Source organism: Pleurodeles waltl, chromosome 10 (assembly GCF_031143425.1).
Source record: "Pleurodeles waltl isolate 20211129_DDA chromosome 10, aPleWal1.hap1.20221129, whole genome shotgun sequence".
Lineage (NCBI taxonomy): Eukaryota > Metazoa > Chordata > Amphibia > Caudata > Salamandridae > Pleurodeles > Pleurodeles waltl.
The window spans coordinates 837,805,311-837,822,800 of NC_090449.1; positions in this window are offsets into that span (position 1 = coordinate 837,805,311).

Consider the following 17,490-nt stretch of genomic DNA (forward strand, 5'->3'; position numbering starts at 1 on the left):
CTGTAGACAGACATTGTCATCTGTAGGTAAAATACACTATTTGTAGAGCTTAGAAAGTTAGGATTCTTCAATAGAATGTTATGGTTGTATGAAAAATGTATGGAGTTGTGTCTATGCAATAGGTCTAGCCAGGGTAGTCCTTTACCTGCTTCTCGAAGGTGCTATTAATTGGATTGTAGCAGATAATTCAACAATGCACCACGAACTACAACTGCATTAATGCGCTGTGGCTGGTCAGTTAACTGAGGGGAAAGTCTCTTATGTTCTAATGCGAACTGTGGTGGAGAACCTACATAAATTAAACACTCTAGTTCCTAAAACACCAAAACAAGTATCCTGAAAGGAATCCTGGGCTTACTCTTTGTAACTGTGGCTTAACCCCTTGGGACGCCCGCACTACCTCCCTGGTGCGGGTCATGACCAGTGGCCGACACCAGGGAGGGGGTTAATTTATTTTCTCCCCGGGAGACACAGAAGCTTTTCCGTGTCTCCCCCCGCCCCCCACCCGCCCCTTTGTTGATTTCCCCATCGGAGCAATAAGCGGCCCACGTTAGGGAAGGCCTCGTAAGAAAGGGGAGACTCTCCACTTTCTTACGAGGCCTTCCTGAAAGTGTTTCCTGGCCCCTGATCGCAGCACAGCTGCGATCGGGGGCCAGGAAACACCACTAGACACCAGGGATTTCACTGGGGGGGGTTGGCCACCTCGGAAAACGGGCTGCCACCCCCCCCCCCGGGGCATATTTTTAAAAAGAAATAGTTAGGTGCCCCCTAGTTAGGTGATCTCTTTCGATCGAGCTCCCCCCCGGGGCTAAATTTTATTAAAAAAATAAATAAATAAAAAAGAAATGGACAGGGGGTCGACCGTGGGCAGGGCGACCCCCTGTTGGGGCAATTTTTTTTTTTGTAGTTGTAGGGTTTCCCTTTGGCCCCCAAGGAAACCATACAACTACTAATATATATATATATATACATATATATATATATATATATATATTTTTTTTTCCAAGTTCTCTCACCCAATCAAACAAGAGATCAAGACACCATACGAACAGTTCCAAAATATATTGAAAAAAATGATGAAATGGTTTTCCTCCCAACGCGTTTTAGCCGTAGCCTTTTCACAGGAATAAGGCTACGGCTGAAACGCGTTGGGAGGAACACCATTTCATCATTGTTTTCAATATATTTTAGAACTGTTTGTCTGGTGTCTTGATCTCTTGTTTGATTGGGTGAGAGAACTTGAAAATATTTTGTGGGATACCCAATCCCATATCAAGACCGCCATAATAGAGTCAATAGCTGAGTACATTAGTAAAGTCAGCAATTACCTGCACTATAATACAAATGAAATGTATGTGTGGGGTGGGGGTTGGCTATGGAGAGATGAAGGGCACTTTTGCTGGGTGGTAATGAGGGAATCCGAGGAGGAGGGAGTGGGAGCACCAATAATGATTGTTGGACTGGGCGCAGGAGGTGCTAAAGACTGTGACGAATGGTATGTGACAAGGTGTTTTTTGAGTGTCTTGAAAGAACGTGCTGATTGAGGGAAGAAGCGCAGGTAAGGTGGCCTCTACTGTTGCACGTATCTCACACACACCATCGATTTTGTGACTGTCTACGTAGGCTAGTGTTTTAGAGCAACAGTTTATCCAATAGCAGAGATGGCATCTTGATGGATGACTGCTGCCGTCACTCGGGATATAGAGGACAGCTATGACATAGGATCAGAGACTGAGACATCAGATACTGAGACAGCATCTGAGGTATAGGACAATGGCGCAGACTCTGGGAGTGATTTTTCAGTCAGAGGGGTCCCATTCGATAACTCCTCTTCCAGTAAATTATGAAGGAGGTGATGAGGACAGTCCTGCTGTCCCTTCGCAAGCACAGTCTGTGCAACGGGTTAATAGTGGGTTAGCCCAACCAAGAGAGCAGGTGAATGCGGCGGCAAGCAGAGAGAGAGAGTGCTCTCTTGGGAGCTCCCCAATTTAGTTCAGCCCCAAATTCCACCGCCCAAATCGTATTGTGGAGACATCAAAATTATCTATCACAAAACAAACTGGTTTTGTAAGGCAGGCACCTGTGTTTTTGGTCCTGTGTTCGGCGACCATATAGAGAAACATACTAAACCCAAACATTTCTGGAAATTAGACATTCGGGGGAGTCCACAGAGGTGTCACTTGTGTGGCTTCCCCAAAGTTTTCTTACCCAGAATACCCTGCAAAGCTGAAATGTTGAATAAAAACTCTATTTTTCTCGCATTTCTGTCACACAAACTACAGTAATATGCTGGGATCCACAAAATTCCTACCACCCAGTGATTCCTCACCTGTCCTGATAGAAACACTACCCCACTTGAGTGCCTATACCTAGTGCCTGTGTCAGGAATGGATCACCCCAGGGTCAACAGCTGCTTCATGTAAGGACAAACATAGTGTGGTCTATTCCTGTCGCGGGCACCAGGCCTACCCACACAAGTGAGGTACCATTTTTATTGGGAGACTTGGAGGAACGCTGGGTGGAAGGAAATTTGTGGCTCCTCTCAGATTCCAGAACTTTCTGTCTCCGAAATGTGAGGAAAAAGTGTTTTTTTAGCCATATTTTGAGGTTTCCAAAGGATTCTGGGTATCAGAACCTGGTCAGAGCCCGACAAGTCATCCCATCTTGGATTCCCCTAGGTCTCTAGTTTTAAAAAATGCACAGGTTTGGTAGGTTTCCCTAGGTGCCGGCTGAGCTAGAGGCCAACATCTACAGGTAGGCACTTTGCAAAAAACACCTCTGTTTTCTGTCATAAAATGGGATGTGTCCACGTTGTGTTTTGGGGCATTTCCTGTCGCGGGCACTGGGCCTACCCAAACAAGTGAGGTATCAATTTTATCGGGAGACTTGGGGGAACGCTGGGTGGAAGGAAATTTGTGGCTCCTCTCATATTCCAGAACTTTCTGTCACCGAAATGTGTTTTTTTAGCCAAATGTTGAGGTTTGCAAAGGATTCTGGGTAACAGAACCTGGTCAGAGCCCCACAAGTCACCCCATCTTGGATTCCCCTAGGTCTCTAGTTTTCAGAAATGCACAGATTTGGCCTACCCACACAAGTGAGGTATCAATTTTATCAGGAGATTTGGGGGAACGCTGGGTGGAAGGAAATTTGTCCTCTCAGATTCCAGAACTTTCTGTCACCGAAATGTGAGGAAAATGTGTTTTTTAAGCCAAATTTTGAGGTTTGCAAAGGATTCTGGGTAACAGAACCTATTCAGAGCCCCACAAGTCACCCCATCTTGGATTCCCCTAGGTGTCTAGTTATCAAAAATGCCAAGGTTTGCTAGGTTTCCCTAGGTGCCGGCTGAGCTAGAGGCCAAAATCTACAGCTAAGCACTTTGCAAAAAACACGTCAGATTTCAATGTAAAAATGTGATGTGTCCATGTTGCGTTTCCTGCCGCGAGCATTAGGCCTACCCATGCAAGTGAGGTACCATTTGTATCGGGAGACTTGGGGGAACACAGAATAGCAAAATAAGTGTTATTGTCCCTTGTCTTTCTCTAAATTTTTTCCTTCCAAAAGTAAGACATTGTGTAAAAAAGACGTCTATTTGAGAAATGGCCTGTAATTCACATGCTAGTATGGGCACCACGGAATTCAGAGATGTGCAAATAACCACTGCTTCTCAACACCTTATCTTATGCCCATTTTGGAAATACAAAGGTTTTCTTGATACCTATTTTTCACTCTTTATATTTCAGCAAATGAATTGCTGTATACCCGGTATAGAATGAAAACCCATTGCAAGGTGCACCTCATTTATTGGTTCTGGGTACCTAGGGATCTTGATGAACCTACAAGCCCTATATGTCCTCGCAACCGGAAGAGTCCAGCACACGTAACGGTATATTGCTTTAAAAAATCTGACATTGCAGGAAAAAGTTACAGAGTAAAACGTGGAGAAAAATGGCTGTTTTTTTCAGCTCACTTTAAATATTTTTTTATTTCAGCTGTTATTTTCTGTAGGAAAACCTTGTAGGATCTACACAAATGACCCCTTGCTGAATTCAGAATTTTGTCTACGTTTCATAAATGTTTAGCTTTCCGGGATCCAGCATTGGTTTCACACCCATTCCTGTCACTAACTGGAAGGAGGGTGAAAGCACCAAAAATAGTAAAAATGGGGTATGTCCCAGTAAAATGCCAAAATTGTGTTGAAAAAGTGTGGTTTTCTGATTCAAGTCTGCCAGTTCCTGAAAGGTGGGAAGATGGTGATTTTAGCACCAGAAACCCTTTGTTGATGCCATTTTCAGGGAAAAAACCACAAGCCTTCTTCGGCAGCCCTTTTTTCCCATTTAAAAAAAAAAAAAAAATGTTCACTGTATTTTGGCTAAATTCTTGGTCTCCTCCAGGGGAAACCACAAACTCTGGGTACCATTAGAATCCCTAGGATGTTGGAAAAAAAGGACGCACATTTGGCGTGGGTAGCTTACGTGGACAACAAGTTATGAAGGCCTAAGCACGAACTACCCCAAGTAGCCAAAAAAGGGCTCAGCACTGGTGGGGGGTGGGGGGGGAAGGCCCAGCAGCTAAGAGGATAAGTGATAAGCTTCCCTTAGAACAAAATACCATTTTTTTAGCAGCACCAAAACATTGTTAAAGAAATACATTGAATCAGTTCTCATGCTAAGTTAGTAAAAAAAGAAGCAACCATCAATGAACAATATGACATGCGAGGCCTGCAGGCAATGGAGCAAGTACCAAGTAAGGGTGAATGGTTCATGCTGGTGAATGGTTCATCCTAGTCAGCAGTTTTACCTTTGAATGGGATCAAAAAACTCAATCCTTGAATGGGGGAAAGACTCTTAGATATTATAGTCGAACATTGATGCCAGGTTGGAAGCCTTCATTTTGAGAACTTGCAGTAGCCATGAACTTTGTACTCAAAAGCCTGAGGTGGGACACACCTGGAAAGGTAGGCGCTGGTGTTACTTCTGAGGCTTGGCATCTTATCACAGTCATATGTGAATAAATAAACTACAAGTGCCATCTTCACCAAACATTGAATAACGTCTTCTTGGGTAATCAAGTATTCCCATCCTTATAGGAACTCCCCTTAGGGTACCAGGCTATGGATTTCAGTGGTATGTGCCTCCCTCTCAACCTCAAAGAGAAACCCTCTCCAGATAGTCACACCATCTATTGTACCCTAGGAGGTGCATGGAGACTGTGGGGGTTATTCTAACTTTGGAGGAGTGTTAATCCGTCCCAAAAGTGACGGTAAAGTGACGGATATACCACCAGCCGTATTACGAGTTCCATAGGATATAATGGACTCGTAATACGGCTGGTGGTAAATCCGTCACTTTTCCGTCACTTTTGGGACGGATTAACACCTCCTCCAAAGTTAGAATAACCCCCTGTGTGTCTGAAAACGGCCTGCACCAAATGACCATGTTACCCTGGGTCTGGCCTTGGAATGTGATCTATGCCATCTTGCCTACCTTTATGTTGGCCAGATGCCCGCTACCCACCTCCTATTCACCTCTAACTTAGGGGTGTCATTTCTTGTCATGTGAAGCTCCTGTTATAGTACTTCACCTATTGTAGAGACAGTAGGACCACAGCATGAGTTGCTGCACCAAAAGACCCATTATCTTCCCAACAAGAGACCTTTTCACAAAAGTAATTCAAGCAGTCAGGACCTAGAGCTCTGATTTCAGGGGAAATCTAGTTATATTAATTGCAGGAGATTCTTGGGCTGCTTGAAATTGTCTGGTGGTTTTCAGTTTTCTAAGCAGAAATCAACATTTGTGGAATTCATGTTTTGCCAATGGTTATACTGATATAAGAACCTCATGTACAAAGTATTTGAAAGATCAGAGAGCCTTTGGAAAGTGTGAGGGTTTGTGACCCCTTTACACTTTTTGGAATGCACTAATCTCAATTAACAATTCTGAAAAGGTTTTCTTAATCGTTAAATGGGTCAAGCAAACAAGCACAGATCCATATTTGAAAGGGGTTTATTTAAGATGTCCCTTCCAAATACTAATCTCTTATTGTATGTATTCATGTTTTGCGATCAAACTACGGTTGGAAAACATTAATACTTTACCACCATCTTAAAGGAGGCGGTAACACTTTCCTCTTTGTGAATGTTTACAAAATCTTTTTTTAAGGAGTAGGCAATGATCAATTGAATACTGTCTAATCCTAAGAAAGGCTTGTGTAACTTTTCACATTTTTTCTTTTAAGGAAAACTGTCTGTATTTAAAAAAAATGCTTTATTTAAAAGCAATCACAGACACGGTGGTCTACTGACCCCCCAGCAGGCCACCATCCTGTGATAGTGGGCAATCGTATTGGGTTGCACTTTGCGACCTACCTCACGCATATTGATGAGGTAATTCGAACTGTGACCCTCTACGATTCGATATTTTGAGAACTGAAGTTATTAGTTCATAGGTTAATTGCGACCACGTTTACCAAATACAATTTCTGCATTTCTAATTGGAAATCACTAATTGTGAATTATTAGTTGCAATTTGCAATTTCATATTTGAATCTTTGTACCTGAGGACCTAAGTTCACCAAAATTAAAATTCAGTGACGTAGCAAAGTATTAAAAAAATTAAATATATAGCTGGCCCAAAATATATTAAAATGCAATTTAAACATAATGCAGTCCTCTTCAATAGAAAGCTGCCATGAGCCTGTAAGGAGGGTCGGACTTACCTATAGGGCAATCAGGCTGGACAATGACCTGTTTGTGTGGGCTGAGGTACTGGGTTTTTCAGAACCGGTACTGATCCGGTAACCCAGCGGTGCCAGGGTACACCCAAAGACCTCGGGTACTTTCCTGATTCAGACCACAGAAACTCAGAGTCTTCTAGGTGAAGTCAAAGATCGAATTTATTGGCTGCAGCCAAGTAACAAGCGTCCTAGAAGTACAACAGCACGGTTTGTATGTTCTCAGAAGACTGTGTTTCAATGCAAAGTCAGGTTTCCTTATATACAGTTTTTTAAGCTTCAGGCAAACATTCTTGACATTTTGGTTGGTCATTCACATGTTTTCACTACAAAGGAAAAAACAGTGTCATGATGAAACCTCATATTTCATGTCATCCAACCCATAATAAATTACCCGGCAAGGCCTAGTATTTTACATCAGATAAGTGTGGACCCCCAATAAAAACGGGCACCTCCCCCTCATAAAGTAAGAAGAAGAAAAGAGCAGGTGCAGGTGTGAGCAAGATTAGGCAGGGTGTGTGAGCGATAATAAGGGTTTTATGGCATGGTGTGCCTTGATGCTATCTGATTCGGCCACTGGGAGAGGGACTGACCAAACAGGTTTGGCCTGAGGCAATGGTTCCAGCTTGCCCAGGTCAGAGAAAAGTCAATCAAGGTGTACGTGTCCTTGGAATCAAATCTGACTGTATTATAAGCCTATGTGAGGGCGGGCTGCCGTGTATAAAATGGGAGCCACGAGTGCAGGACGAAAATGACGATTTCGAGGTGAAAACGCTGCTGGAATTGAGCGAAAATGCTCATGCTTAGTGTACTAGTCATTATCGGTCTTTTGATACTAAAATCGTACTGCTGTGGCAAAGTAAATTACATGGGTCCAGAATTTTTAGAACCACAAACCCTCCTTTTGCCCTTACATAGGCAATAAACCTATTCTCATGCTAATCTGAGTCCAGGTCTATGTTTCTAAAGTCGTTGAGATGTTGCTGGAGCAAAATTCTAGTACTTGGTAACTCTCTTCTGGACAGGTCTCCTCGAACATGAAGTAGCACAAAAGGCCACATATGGCAGGACAAAATAAGGAATACTTCTATCTGCAGTATGTGGCATAAGATCACACACCCAACAATTAGTGATGTTCACTACTAACTAGTGTTGATGCAGAAGCTGTACAAAAGAATTGCTTACGAATTCTGATCTAACCTGCTCATGTTCAGGAAAAGGGTGAAAAGAGTGCAAAGAAACAATAGTAGGAAAAGACATAGGTTGGGAAGTGGGTGCAGAAGTCAATTGAGTAGAGAAAAACAATCCCACCCATAAATGACAACGTCATGTTTAAAAGACACTAGAAAACACGTTATTAAGAACATATAGACAACGGGAGAAAGTAGTGACCACTATTACAAATGAAATAATAATTTTTCACAACCCTAACCAAAAAGCAAATCCTAAAATTATCTAGTAACATTTTTAGGGCTCCTCTGCATTTCAGTAATTTTTGTATGTTCAGGTGGAACAGTGGTGACTCTCATCAATGCTCTAAGGTGAAAAGGGGGTACTCTTTCCACAGAAAATGGACTTTATTCTGCTTTTACTAAACAGAATAGTACTTTAAAACAATGCCAGCAAAACAATCAGTCTCCTAACACCTAGTCTATACAATCACACGGAAACCTCTTGTGAAACCAACTATGTCCAGAGTCCGTTCAAAAAGCCTCTCTGGCAGGCTTCTATTGTCCATCAAATTTTCTTTTGTTGTTTTCTTTCGCATGGGCCTCTCAATTCAGGCCTCTTCGTGAGAAAAGTACTGCTTAGTTGGAGTGCCCTCCTGGCAAACACCCACAGCTCACTCGAAAGTCTCAATGTCTTAAAGCAATGCACCAGTGTCTCTCCTCTGTGGCAGACACTACAAACAATGTGCTCTTCATTGATCAAGGGCACAAATCATCTCGTGCAGACCCAAGCACCATTAATTGGGAAATAGCTCAAGCTCAGCAGCACTTTCAGACTCCAACACTCATTATTTAGTGTCAGAGGACGCTCAAGCTGCTCTTTCATGGGCACCACAATATAGTGCCTTTTTCCAAACTTGAAATCTCCGGTGCACTGCCCTTCTTCCGTTGGAGCAAAGAAAAGGGTGTGTGTGGCCAAAACTCAGGCCAAGGGGCTCAAGGGATTGCACACTGTCAGAGGTTACCAGCACATGACAGGTAGAGAAATGAAACCTCAAAACAGCTCTGCCATCAACAACAGGAATCCTTCTCTTTAGCTCCTTTACACTGAAACTTTGGCTCTGCGATGTCCAACGCCGTCTGATGGAGCAAGTACGATACCATGCGCTGGCGATCGCTGCCCAGCTTTGCTACTTTCTGGGTGCTGAGACTGTAGGGCCAAGACGTCCGTCTTTCATCTGTAGCTGTCACTGATGGGAATTAGGCTTAAATCAATGTCCTGCAGGTTATTATGACTTGATACCCGCAGAATCTAGTGACATAGGAAATGTGCCACAGTTGTTAGTTTCCTTCAATTTAGTAAAAAAAAAAACAGTTCATGGTTTTTAACAAGGGGACTGCAAGCAGGTGGTCTGCAATCTTCAAAGGAGTAGCCATACACCATGGGCATAAAATACAAAGACAAAGGCAGAAGGGCAAAACAGGGTCTCTAGGATCTTTAATTGGGTTCTCTCCATTATTCTCTGCCATCTATAGCTACATGAGAATTCTATCTGAATGGATTTCCTCACACAGTGGCATTGTCTAATGGGGTAAACACATATTTTCCTCAATGATTAAGTCTAGGTGTTCCTCCTTACCTTAGAACATCTCAATAGAGAAATCACATGATACCGATTATCAGAGACATGTAGAAACCTTCCTTTAAAAACTGTGCATCAGGTGCACTATGCAATACACAGGCTAATAGTCAAATGTGCAAACAAAAAGACAAGAACTAGAGGGTCCTGATATTTGCATGATTAGGACACATCTGATCCCACCAAAAATTAAAGTAGCAGGAACAGAAGGGAACCGAAAACCAAATTAAAATAGACATTGAAAATTTGTCATGTTCAAAAAGGTAAACATAAGATATCTCCTATTGAAAAGGAAAACTTGTCTTACTATAATATTGAGTCAGTTAACCAGTCTATCGCTACCCTGACAGTCAGGCTGGAAAACATTGAAGCAGGCCTAAGGCAAATTCTTGAAAACCAGTCTGGTCATACCAAAGGGAATTATACATAACATGGGGGTCCCTGGTACATCACTGCAGTCTGGAAATGTGAACCTGAACAATACATCAATAATAATAAAACGGCTGACTGGTGAAAGGAATTCGAAAAAGAGAAATGGGACTAGGACGTAGCTAAAATCTCAATAACTAAGCATGATGCGACATTGGTCAGGGGAAGTAACAAAAGAAAAAAATCTATAGGAAGAACAAAAAAAATTATTTGGGTGATAGTCAGGCATGTGACACAACACCGAGAGTACGGGTGATACACAAAGGCCAAAGTTACACAAATTTTAACTCTACCGTTGGCGACTACACCATATACGGTACTCCTAGCTAATGTTTCAGTTCCTTCTTCAGGAAAAAATGAACACCTGGTTTTCTTTTAAGGAACGAAAGCCATATGCTACTTAGGAAACAGAACATCATTAACTAATGTAATATAGAAATTAGGCCACCTTGAGTCACAGATCTATAATTTCATCCTTAGGTCCAATGAAGGCTACATAACTGTAGGGCTGCCTGTTCCTTTAAGGGAAGGGGCAGTAACGTGACTAACTGCAGGTGACACACTTTGATCCTGTATATCTCTTTTTATTTTCCTTCAATACCATTATAGCCAAATAGACATGCACTGGTGAAGTGTTGTCTCTTATGTTCACAGCATGAAATATCATTATCTGTGGAATTTAGTAACCAGAACAAGTTCAACCAACTGTTGCGTAGCGATGGGCATCGTTATGACCATCCCCTCACAACACAGGGGAGCTTGTAATAGTATCAAAAGCAGCAACAAACATGAAAAAAACAAATAAAAAATAATAAAAACGCACAAAACGTCAAGCCATCAGATATACTTGCTGTGTATCAAGCACAAAAAGCATAGACAAAACAATAGCATGTGTGAATAAGCGGTGACACACAACACCATGTCATGTACTTTATGCACTGTAAACCTGCAGCCCAAAACCCAATATTTGGGCCTGTTTAATTTGTCAGGTTTAAAATCCTTACCCTCCTTTTGACAGTAGATCACCAGGCAATGGAAATCTGCTGTCAAATATAACTTTACTGTTTCTCTTCTAACATACAGGACCAGCAAGAACAATTCATGATAGGACCAAATACATGAAAATAAATTTCCATTACTTAACTGTTACCCTCTTGTCAGTTACTTCGCAACATCAAGCCACCTTAGTTTTACCTTTCTTAAAGTAAAAATTGTTACACTGACACTCCATATTAATTTGGCACCTACAATTTCCACTGTGAAAAATAAGTCTTAATTGGCAAATCGTTCTCATTAAGGCATGTAGCCTTCAAAATTTTAGAAAAGGGCTGCATCTTATTTTCTGTTTAAGACTTAATGCAACACTTCGTTTTCTGTCAAATAAAAGCAACTAGCAGGTATCATTTTATTTTTTTAGAGCGGAGACACAAATGTATCAGTTCTGCAGAGCATTTAACATGATGTTGGGACTTTCGAAGAAACCCCTTTTTTTATATTTTCCCTTTGGAATTAAGTTCTTTAATTGTATTGATGTTCTTCTGGAGAAACCAGAAATCCCACTTTTAGAGGCCCGTAGGGTCATTCTGCATTTCACAGAAACAAGGCCCTAATTTAAAAGGTCACAAGTGTCAACATGACAGCCTCCTCCATTGTTTATGGGAAAACTAATGATAGCATCTCAGCAGCGTGACTTGAGCCAGCCTCTGTAGCTCTCCTAGCTTCTGCCACTCTGAATCTGTCAAAGACAGTAGGCCTTCCTATTTTCCTTCTAACCTGCAATAATTCACTCTATTTTAAAAAAATATTTTTTTTCCTTTTTAGGCGCTAACATTTTTTTATCTCTATTTCCAGATTATTAAACTACATTTACTGTGAATAATTCACAAACCTTAATAACACACATACCAGTTGTTAGAATAAATGCTTGTTGCAATCCCATGCAATGGTACATATTTCATCAACCTCGAATGAATGAACGTCTCAGTAGGCCCAGCTGAAGTTAGAACCTTCAACCTTGATATTAAAACAAGCCTTTGTACTGGCACATTGACTCATTGAATCATAAGAAGGCACAACCTGCAAATATATATCAAACCTAAATGTATGTATTTACTGAAGCCTGAGACACTTTAAAAAGTACTCTGAATGAAAGAAAATGCAGTTTAAACAGTGCTTTTGCCCAAAATCGACTTTGATATTTTAGGCATTAAAAAATCAATATCCTATAATTTTCTTGCATAATATGCATTACCAGAATGTCTATTACACAATCCATGAGTCAGCCATTGAAACTATTAACTTATACTTTATAGAAATGAGCTTGTTTGCTCCTGCGCCAAGGGAAAATTGCACATACAAATGTCATTTTAGCGGTGCAACATAACTTAAATTAAATTTTAATGTTAGGAGGTCATAGTATAGGTATTAAGCTTTATAAATATTAAAAAACGATTTTGAAAGGCACTTATTTTTTAAATAATTTTTCCATAATTAATAATTTTCTTTTTTTTTTAAAATAAAAACCCAATTATTCTTTTTTTTGGTGATAATTCCACATATAAAAGCAAGCTGCATCCCTTGCCTATTATTTGGGATACATTAACTCACAAGCCTAAGCGCATAAGCCTAACTTGAAATGCGTCACATTTTTGCGCCACTTTCATTTAAAAGGAAGGTTATGCAAAATTCCACCCATGTTTAACTGGGAAAGTGCTGGCTGAATTGAACATTCCTATCAAATATACTGCAGCTGAAAAGTTTGCCTGTGAACATCTAATACAATGCATCTAAGAAAAATGCTGTAAATGTATTTTTTTTTTTTTTTGCAAAAATAGATAATTTCGTTTTTTTGGGGCCCTATTTATATCTATTGAATGTGTTTTTTAATTTATTAAGCATTTAACGGCAGTTTTGTATATGTGCACAATTGCTCATTCTATAAATTAAAGAGCAACATATAGCTATGTTAGCACATCACATGGTTCATTTCTGGATTTTTTCTAAGTTTCTACTTAATATTAATTAACCAACATTTTCCTTAACAAACTGTAAACATCAAGAAGACCCACAAACACACATTGAGCTCATTTCAGATATAAACAGAAAACACTCAGTACACACAATACAGCGCGCTTTAGCCATTTTTCATAAATAGCGCCGTCGCAATTTACTTACAGAACCGTTTGCAGATCCTAGTTGTAAGTCATATTCAAAAGAAAAAAAAAAAAAAAAAATCTCAATTATTTCCAAGAATAGCGGACCCATACTTTATTAAACGTGATGGGGCCTACTCCGTGCTTCACATATAGTTCATAGGTTGGAGTTCCAATCGGAGGAACCGGACATGAGTCCTCCAACCGGGAGTCCCTTTTACAACCAAGACAAAACAAATGTCCAAGTCTGCTAAGACCAGGCATCTTCGCTCACTAGTCTAGCTTCAAACTTCAAAGGATTATCGTTTACGATAGTCTCGTGAATACACGAGTCCTTCGGCTTTGGTACTTGCAAGTTCCAAATCAAAGTGATCCCGAAGGGATACCAAACCAAATGTCCAACTAAGGACCAAACCAAGTGTCCAACTAAGGACTGGGAGACGCTCCACTTATAATTAACTGAAAATATCGATGACGTCACCAGAAGACTCGTCTTATCGTTTCGCTCTACCAAACATCAAGGGTCCAAATCAGGGCGATAGCCAGGGCAGCAGTCCTTCGTAGCCGTCGGGAAGCGGGGAACCTCGCAGCAAAGACTTTCGGACCACGTCGACATGCAGGGGTCGATGAAGTGGCGGCCTTCCTCCAGAATTTTCACACGAAGCTCGCCACGGACCTCAGGCTTGGACCGGTACCGCTGGTATCGCCCCACGTTTGGCGCAACTGAGGTACTGGGTTTTTCAGAACCGGTACTGATCCGGTAACCCAGCGGTGCCAGGGTACACCCAAAGACCTCGGGTACTTTCCTGATTCAGACCACAGAAACTCAGAGTCTTCTAGGTGAAGTCAAAGATCGAATTTATTGGCTGCAGCCAAGTAACATGCGTCCTAGAAGTACAACAGCACGGTTTGTATGTTCTCAGGAGACTGTGTTTCAATGCAAAGTCAGGTTTGCTTATATACAGTTTTTTAAGCTTCAGGCAAACATTCTTGACATTTTGGTTGGTCATTCACATGTTTTCACTACAAAGGGAAAAACAGTGTCATGATGAAACCTCATATTTCATGTCATCCAACCCATAATAAATTACCCGGCAAGGCCTAGTATTTTACATCAGATAAGTGTGGACCCCCAATAAAAACGGGCACCTCCCCCTCGTAAAGTAAGAAGAAGAAAAAAGCAGGTGCAGGTGTGAGCAAGATTAGGCAGGGTGTGTGAGCGATAATAAGGGTTTTATGGCATGGTGTGCCTTGATGCTATCTGATTCGGCCACTGGGAGAGGGACTGACCAAACAGGTTTGGCCTGAGGCAATGGTTCCAGCTTGCCCAGGTCAGAGAAAAGTCAATCAAGGTGTACGTGTCCTTGGAATCAAATCTGACTGTATTATAAGCCTATGTGAGGGCGGGCTGCCGTGTATAAAATGGGAGCCACGAGTGCAGGACGAAAATGGCGATTTCGAGGTGAAAACGCTGCTGGAATTGAGCGAAAATGCTCATGCTTAGTGTACTAGTCATTATCGGTCTTTTGATACTAAAATTGTACTGCTGTGGCAAAGTAAATTACATGGGTCCAGAATTTTTAGAACCACAGGGCCAGTTTTTTTTTAACAGTTTGCTGGTCTGTGTTATGGCCATGTGGGCCAGTTTTTACTGTTGAATTCCCCGAGATTAAAACAAACTTTACCTGCAGCAAACACAAGTGTATGTAGTCTCCCATACCTTGCAAAACCCATACTTCCTGTCTTTACAAGTTCAAAACTGGTCTGATTTCCAAATGTTGGGCACTTTCTTAGCTCTCTGGTTCGCTGAAGGGGCCCACTTTTATTTTGGTGTAAAGGTCTATTTTTTGTCCCAGCCCGATCCTGACAATAAAGTGCTTTGGGTGCTAATGGTACTGGAAGCTGCAAGTTTAGCTCACTTACATGCTTTTACGCCTGGATATTATTTACCAGAGAAATGCAGGCTTCAGGCCACACAAATAGTATTATTTAATATTAGAAAAAGGCTGGAACGTGTCTAACGTGGTTTTAGTCTGACTTCTTAGCATTCGATATTGACATTTCGTGCTATGGAGCAGATTGCTAGCTCTCGCGCTGTCTGTAAAGCCATACGGCATCCTACACTAGGCTTTTGCCATTTATGCACCTGCCCACGTTTTGCGCACTTTGACAGTGAACGTACTTGATAGACAAATGTAAAATTATGAGCCATATTTTAGGGACATTGCTTATGTGAAAGGCACACCCGTATTTCAATGAGAAATTGGGTAATTGAAATAGCATAGACCACTGGTCACCTCGTATTCAATTATCTGGGGCAAGCTAAACTCAAAATCCTAATTAAATAAAAAAGCAGAAAGAAACGCACAAGCAAACATACATGAAATATTCACAGTATCACATACAAAAGTAGCAGAAGTAATCACTTGAGCACAATAGACGCACCTAAGGGAGAAACAGTTCCTTTATATTAGTGAATTGAACATAATACTTCGCAGCAAGTGTATTTAGAAAAATGCAGAAACGAGCTGATGACGCATGCAGTGGAGAGTCAGTGAAAAAGGTGACTTTTGTGCAGACAATCAAGTGTGAGAAAACTGTAGCCGAGTCATTTATTAAGTGAGTGCACGGCACTCAGGGGCATATTTATACTCCGTTTGCGCCGAATTTGCGTCGTTTTTTTCTACGCAAATTCGACGCAAAACTAACTCCATATTTACACTTTGGCGTTAGACGCATCTAGCGCCAAAGTTCATGGAGTTAGCGTCATTTTTTGGCGTAAACACCTTCCTTGCGTTAATGATATGCAAGGTAGGCGTTCCCGTCTTAAAAAATGACTCCGATGCATATGCGTGGGATTTATACTCCCGGGCAAAAATCACGCCCGGGAGTGTGCGGGTCTAAAAAACCTGCATTAACGCCGGATTTTAACGCCTGGGTCAGGGCAGGCGTTAAGGGACCTGTGGGCTCAGAATGAGCCCAGAGGTGCCCTCCCATGCCCCCAGGGACACCCCCTGCCACCCTTGCCCACCCCAGGAGGACACCCAAGGATGGAGGGACCCACCCCAGGGACATTAAGGTAAGTTCAGGTAAGTATTTTAAAAAAAAAAAAATTTGTGGCATAGGGGGGCCTGAATTGTGCCCCCCTACATGCCACTATGCCCAATGACCATGCCCAGGGGACATAAGTCCCCTGGGCATGGCCATTGGGCAAGGGGGCATGACTCCTGTCTTTGCTAAGACAGGAGTCATGTTAATGGGGGTTGGGCGTCGTAAAAAAATGGCGCAAATCGGGTTAAGGCGATTTTTTTGCCTCAGCCTGACTTGCCCCATTTTTGGACGCCCAAATGCCATTTTCCCCTACGCCGGCGCTGCCTGGTGTACGTTGTTTTTTTTGACGCACACCAGGCAGCGCCGGTCGGCTAACGCCGGCTAACGCCATTCAATAAATACGGCGCCCGCATGGCGCTTCAGAATGGCGTTAGCCGGCGCTAATTTTTTTGACGCAAAACTGCGTTGGTGCAGTTTTGCGTCAAAAAGTATAAATACGGGCCTCAATGTCCAGTGAAGGCACATAAAAAGACGTCTGGTGCAATGGTTGTGGAGATCTTCAACTCTTAATGACAAACGTCTCCGGGACTCAGTTTAATCCCCTCCCTAACATCAGATGGCATTTTCTAAATTGAGTAATCATTCGAAGTGGGCATTCTGACTGGTTACCGGACGTGGATAATGGCAGCTTTCTGCCACTTTCAACTGATGTATGTACTTACAAATTCGGGGCAGTATTTCTACATTAAGTGGTTCCCATTGCGCTGAATAATTTCAAGTTGTTTTCCTGGCCACTGATTCCACTGAACATGATGCAGGTTTTTTTTACCATTATGAGAACATCAAAGACATAATGCACGCTGAAACATGGGCGCCTAAATTGGTTTAGGACAAAATTAAGCATGTGGGTATAAATATTGGTGGTGTTTTTTGCCCTATTGTGGCCATCAATGACATGATTATGAAGGTCCCTGGCATATTGCTGGTCCTGGTAGGATGCTAGTATTTCCTGGCATGCTGATGCCCATTCTTGGTATAATGCTTGCCTTAAGATAATTGTGATAATTACTGACATATTGGAGGTATTTATGACTTGAAATGATGACACTTTTGAGTGTTTGACGCCGAAAATAAATTGATATTTTGGAAGAAAATCCGTATCTAATGAAATTGAAAAACATATTTCAGAATTATTATTTTTTTTTAAATGAAAATGATAAGAATTTTTGAGGAAACTGATACTATTCGAGTATTCAAGTTGTGCATTTGATAGGAAAATACTCTCAAAGTCTGCATTTTGGTTTCAGTTATGAGTGCTTA